This window comes from Syngnathus leptorhynchus, chromosome 14 (assembly GCF_054491065.1).
Source record: "Syngnathus leptorhynchus isolate UIUO chromosome 14, UIUO_Slep, whole genome shotgun sequence".
NCBI lineage: Eukaryota > Metazoa > Chordata > Actinopteri > Syngnathiformes > Syngnathidae > Syngnathus > Syngnathus leptorhynchus.
In genome coordinates, this window is record NC_141208.1 from 3,738,498 (window position 1) to 3,745,575 (window position 7,078).

Sequence of the window (7,078 nt, forward strand, 5' to 3'; positions counted from 1 at the left end):
CAACACTCGAAAGCCTTGATTCCATTAGCAGCTTGATTGTCAGTTAAAGCCAAAGTTTGTCTGCTTTTATTTGATTTCCAGTGAGCATGTTTTCTGTTGTTAAATGCTTATCATCTAGTGGCATGTTCTCTTTTGAACCGCTTTGACTTCATTTTTGAGTGCGCACGCAAACGCGCTAAAGTGTTATGCAAATGAGCCTCAAAGTGGCGAGTTAAGCAAACAGCTGTTGCCGAGAAAATGTTTTCATGAGCGACAATTATGTGCATGAAAAACAATTATTACTGTCAATATTTAGCATGATTGAGAAGATGATGGACTTTATGAGAAATTGCTTAAATTGAAATTGTTTAAAAGTACAGTTGAAGTTTGAAAACGAGGAATGGGGGGGTTAGGTTTGGCTCTCAGGATGAAATTCGAGTTTCAAACAGGATTTAGCTTTTTCACACATTGGTTTTACTTGTTGGTGAAACAATTTGCCCATGTTGAGTGGGACCCCCCTTAAGGACAATCATTCCATTACCCCGACGACATCACGGAATTGAATTAGCCTAACGTGGCCTTAGCATATGGGCTAGCGTGAAGCTGCTAGCGGGGTGTGAGCTTTGTGAGCTGCGTATGTGTGTACCCGCCAAAGCCAGGCTGCTGGGATAGTGCAGATGGAGTGAAAATATATTCACTTTTCTTCTTTTTAACACATCTTGCCGTAGGGAACCTGTTAGCATTTGATACGGTGACAGTATGAGTCAATGTCCCTGCCACGTGTAGCCCTTTTCATTGCATTTTAGTACCGTTACCTCAAATAGCGGCCTCCAAAAGGCGCCCTGTCGCTTCGACGGGACTTGTTGCTACCCGAAAGCTAAACGACAGCATGTAAAGAGTGGCTCAGGTGAATTCAAGTGTTAGCGCATGCTAAATCATTGTTAAATGATGTCCATTTTGTGTGTGAGCCAAGAAGAGGAAACAGTAAATTGTAAAAAAATAAATAAATCCGTCCTGTTTCCTGCAACTCTAAAACAAACATTGGACTTCATCAAACAGCGCAGGTCGGCCAAATGGAGCTTTTGGAGGGCCGCGGACCTCCTTGTGACTGCGCAGGCTGTTTCCTGTCCAAACAGGAAGTGAACCGCTCCTTGTTTTGATGCGAACAACAAAAGCAACGTAAATCAGCTCCAAGTGACAGCAGCCAACTGCCTCATTGTTGAGCTTTCAGGCTTTAAGCAATCACGATTTTGAGAAACATTGTACGATTATTCGAATGAATGTTTTTTTCAGGGCACCCTCACCTTCCCAAAACACGTTCCAAATATAGCACTACAAATGGTGCTATCGTCTCGGGGGTATTCGTTTCGTCAAGAATACAGCGCACGACTAATAACTGTCAGATGACGCAAAGGTTGCGCTGCTGACATTTGCAGAGGAAGATGACATTTCACCACAATCTTCTCATATCTCGTCTCCATTCAAGATGCAGTCAACTTTTTTTTAAATACATTTAAATATATAAGGATTAGTACTTATGCATCGCCTTGGGGAAGTCATCTTTTTCCCCTCAATTAAGACTAACGCTGATGAAATAATGCACCAATAATCTTCCCTGATTGGCGGAGAGCATGCTCTACTTTTTAAGTGTGATCTTGTTTGTCTAGGGTATATGCAAAATGATTCCACTCATGTTGTTGCTATTTTGTGAGAGTTGAATTTGCGAGTGGCTTTTAAAAAACAATTCTAAAGGGGTTGGAAAAGTCAAGATGTAGACTGACTTTTTTTTTTTTTGGGCAACAATAGCGCCGCGAGACACGTTAGTGTCAGCACTGCGCATCATCTGGGACCTACTTTGAAGTATAAAATCTGACCTAAAAAAAATCTCAGCAATCGATTAAATGAATGAATGTTGCAGTTTGCTGCATGCATCAAGTGTGTTCATAAACAAGAGACACATTTTATCGTGAAATTTGCTCCCCGGGGACGTGATTACTATAAAGCCTCGTGCAATGCATCATTTCCTAATTAACATTTGCATACCTTGGCGTCGGGTGGGAGGGGGGGGTCTCCTGGGGGGTGTTATTATGCGGTTGCAGAGCAGGCAATGCGCACACTCCTATATGCTAATTAATCGAAATCAAATTCGCCTGGAGCTGAACGCATAGGTGGGGCCACAAAACGCATCAAAGTCCTGAAAAAGGGGGGGGGGGGTACATGTGTGAGCACCCCTTGTATGCCAATACATCATGGTGCATGTGCAAATGTATTGGGACGACAACAGGAAGTGAAGGCGAAAGAATTGGTCTCACTGACAACATACCATGGTCAAAATGTGGACAGAGGTTTTGGGAAACATCTAGGAAGGGAAGATGACAACAAGTGGAAATTGGAAAATCCGGACTAAACTGTCGGCGGCGCTCGCTTGGCAACCGACGACTCGGCAGGGAAAAGCGCAGCGGGGTTCTGAAGCGCTTCTCTCCAAAGAACTTAATTAGCACTTTGACCTCCAAGCGGACCCGCCGGTCAGCCGGCCGGCCAGATGGGACGTCATCTCGTCTGACCTCCCGCTTTCACTTCGCAGATTTGTTTGGGAGAATCAAAGACACTTTTGAGAAACGTCACGTCGTTAGCCTAATAGTTGCATCGCCTACCTCCTTTTGGACTCCCCGACCGCAGGTGATGTCACGTATCTTTTTTGGGGGGGCAACATAGAAGACAGTTTTCGCTTTCAACCGGCTGTGTGTTAGGTCAACGAGGTCGACTTGCGCGTGATGATGAAGCTCAAGTCCGAGCGGTTGGTCGCAGTCACAGCTGGATGTACTGGATTTTTCTGAATGAGCTCGCTGGCATCACTCCAGACGCATTCCGGGAGACGAGAGAGGAGAAGGAGTGGCGAGCGCTCAAACGCCAACTGTTCAAATGGTTCGCCGTCCAAGGGGGGGGGCTACGGCCATCTTGTTAGTTAGCGATGCACCGCTAATGACTCTGTGATGAATTTGCACGTCATGTTCTCGGATGTGCAAATGTTGAGGGCGGCTGCTGAGAAGACTGCTAGAAAGAAATATGCATGCACATGTGAGGGTGTGAATATTTTGGGGGGGGGATTCAGGGCTTCTTTTTGTAAGAAAAATCTCTATTTGAATTTCTGCATTCAACTTTTTGTATTTTTATGAAGCGGCATCATCTGTCCATGAAAAATGAGCAGTCGCGAGTAACGGTCACAGTTTTGCTGTTTACTTTGAGGCTGCGCTTTGGAGTCGCACCGTTGCTGAGTGACATGTTGAAAAATGAGATTACGCGCCATGTAAATGGATTACAACGCAAACTGCTGTCAGTGGAAATGATGACGAGGAGGAGGAAGAGAAGGAGGAAGAGGTTGCCCGGATTAGCAGCACGGCACACACTTTTATGTTTGGGACAAAAACTACGAGAAAGTGGAAAAACTGACGTTTGCAACCAAAGTATTGGGACACCAACAAGGGAGATTGTAAAAGTATTGGGACATGTACTGAAAGCAAAAAGTGAAGAAAATGTGGACAAAAATGTATTAACACGCCCTAGAAGTGAAATGTAAAGTGCAATTTTTTTTAACACAAGTATTGGGACACCTCCTAGGGTCGCTGCAAAAAGAAAAAAAAAGGCACCAATAACTTTTTGTCCAGCTAGTGTAGTTAGCATTCACTGTCTAATGAAAAAGTCATGGCTAAAGTAAATCAGTTTCCTTTTATGCTTTTCATTTGCACCATTGTTTTTGTCCCTATTTAATGTGGCTAATCCTTGTTGAAAGACGTAATTATGTGCTGAAAAGATCTTCAGGCTCGCCGGGGAAATCAGACACATCTCACAAGGCTTTTTTGTTTAATTTATGAGATTGGATTTTAATTTGGCCGGATAATCAAATCTAATGAAAACTTCCGTAGAGATTTCCGGCGGCCAGTCGGCATTTTAATAACGCCATTGAACAAAGACTCCCGTGAGTGTCGACGTGTATTTGTGTCATCAACGTGGTTGAGTTGAGATGCCGGCTACTGTAAAATGTGAACGACTGCAATTCTGGAAAACAGAAGATTGTGATTCGTAGAAGCAGAAGACTAAAAAGGACCTCTTAGAAGTACAAAATGACACCAGACAGCAAGTACTTAAGTTTGATATTTTGCAACTAAGGCTTAGTGATAGGACTCACCTGTGACTGTGTATGTGTGCGTGTGTGTGATCCCCATCAGCATCACCATGGAAACAGCTGCCATGCCGCAGAGTAGGCATTGAGTGGGGTGGGGGGGCACGGGGAGGTCTCCTGGGGTTGGATTTTTTTTTGAAAAAATAAAACGTTTTATTTTTTTCCCCAGAGGTGTCCTTGTCGCCGTGGCGACGCAGTAGGCAGGTACGTGACGACCACAACGGGGGGGATTACAGATTAATAACAGCGGCGACGGGGCGAGTGGTTGCCGTGGCAACAAGGAGCAGAGAGCAGAACCTCATTTGGCGGCGGACAGATGAGGTTCTCTTTGAAAATGAGCAGGTAGCATGTAGCACATGGCTAACAGACGTGAGGTCAGCTTCTAACGCCAGTTTATTTCTGTAGGAAGAATGTATCGACCGCGATCTAATCAAAAACTCCGACTCTCGATTAGTATCCGACTCTCGGGGTGCTGATGAATACAAACGAGTGACGACATAGCACCTGTTGCTAATGGCATACAAAGCGTAAAAGCGAGGTGGATGAATACGCAAAAGTGGTTACCAATATACATTTTTTGAAAGGTTTTGGAATTGAGTCATTTATTGAATCGAATCATCAAAACGGATGAAACCTTTCTGGTCGTATTGGGTTCTGAGATTAGAAACATGAAGGAATTCCAAGCGTGATGTTCCCTGTCCAATGACATTGAACTGCCTCCGGCAGTCTCTGTTGCGGTGCGCCGGTGCGATAAGACGTCTGCGCCACATCAATAATTTCCTTCACTGGCCTATTCTTCACTTTGCCATCCCTCAATCGCTCGCTCGCACTCGCTCCCTCACCCTCTTTGCCATGTCACTCGGCCGACAAGAAATCAATGGCGTTGAGGGAGATGTCGGCGGTATCGCCATGAAATAGCAGAGGCACGTAAGGACTGCAGTTCAAAATGTGACACTGTGTGTGTGTGTGTGTGTGTGTGTGTGTGTGTGTGTGTGTGTGTGTGTGTGTGTGTGTGTGTGTGTGTGTGTGTGTGTGTGTGTGTCTATGTGTGTTATTCCACAAGTTCTCAGGCTGCAATGACTCATTTCATGATGTGGATTAAAGATTTATTTCTATGCTTTGAATTTTTATATGTTGGGAAGTTAGCAGACGTTTTGTTCGTTTTGGCTGCAGGTGCCTTTTTAGGACGTGCCGTAGCCAGCTCGCTGATGCGAATGTTGACCGCTGGGAACTAATTTTTCCCCGACATCTTAATATGAAGGCTTTTGAAATATGACGGCGGGAGGGAACCGGTGTTGGATGAGTCGGGAGACGTGGCGGTGCCAGTCTAAGCGAAGGAGGATTTACATGCATCCAGATAGCGACGCATGCCGACGCTAATGCGAGCCATGTGGAGGTTGTAAGAGGAGGAACCATTTCAAAAAAAGAACAAGTCTAACCGCAGTGTGTGACGAATCGTCAGCAGCACAATTATTACTTACATACTAGTTTGCCTCAAAGGCGTTTTGTGTGTTGTTTGGTTGAGTGGACTGGCGGCTGCACGGAATCGAGATGTTCCGCCCAGACAACACTCACAGCGTTGTTTCATCCTTTCTAGATTTTGGGGTCATGTCTGAAATGTTGGCACCGAAGGCGCTGGGTGCCGAGCGGCGACGGCTCGGAGTCGAGGCGAGGCCCGACCCGGCCTTGTTCCAACGGCGAAAAGCCCCCCAGAGGAAATTTCAAACAGCTGTCCCTAAAAATACGGCGTGCGAGGAATGCAACCCCCTGAGTTCCTTTCCCAGCAATTTGTCTGCGCACGTTTGATCTTGAAACGCGCCGTGCCCGGCCGGAATCCCAAACTTTCTCTTGCACAGCTCGTGTTGTTTTTTAAATCCCGTGACGTCTGCTATCAGACGTGTTTTTGAGCTTGTGTCACTGACTGGGGTTTTTTTCCTTCCTGATTGCCCCCTTGCGCTTGTGTTGTCTTATTTTGAAATATATTTATTTCAACATCGTGTAACAGCCAGCATCCACCGCCCAAAGCTAATGGCTAAGCTAACGGTCACTGTCATCCGTCGTCCGCATGGTCTCCTTATCCGCGATAAACAGACAAGAAGATCGCATCTTCGACTTAATCCTATTTCCTGCATTTTTGACCGAGACGCATTTGCCAAACATTTGGCGGGCTTTTGTTTTTTTGGGGAAGTCAAGCAGAGGCCAGTTTATTTTGGGTAGCGCATGTCAGACAAACAATAACACTGTGAAATAGAGAGGAGAGGCCAGATGTTGCGAATCTGGATTAGATCAAATAAACAAAAAAAAATGAGAAAACTGCAAAAAGGAGCGGCATGTTTTGTTGGGTTCTCCCAAAAATTCCTGTTTGAAAATTTCCTGGATTAGATTTTTTTTTAGAAAGCATTCTTTTCATTCACATTTACATCCATAAAATTAAACTGGTATTAAAAAGTGGCTAAATTATGTATATGTGCATCTTTGATCAAATGATCTGACAATGGCACACGCTGTCTACTTTTTGTGTGGTTGGAGCGATTCAATCGGCCAATGAATTCCCCGTGAGGCAAAATTTGAGATTCCGTGTGAAGAAAAATCTCATGAAAAGTGGTAGACGTGAACATTTTTGGACCGATTTGTAATGCAAAAAAGAACAACATTGTTTCCAGCTATTAGGATGACTCGCGCATGTGATGCTATTCCTCTCGTGGTTGACGCCGGCAACCGAGGTCACAATGTCGTGACATGTCACGATATTGAAATAAAAACTGTCTCTTGCATAGCATTAGTTGACTTCAATAAAACTAAAAAAAAGAACAAGAAATTTATGAATGTATATCTCTTAAATAAACGAAGATATTTATGAATGTCTGTCTGTCGAGTGACATGTTTCAAATGTTGCTTCATCATTCAAAGAGGTTGAAA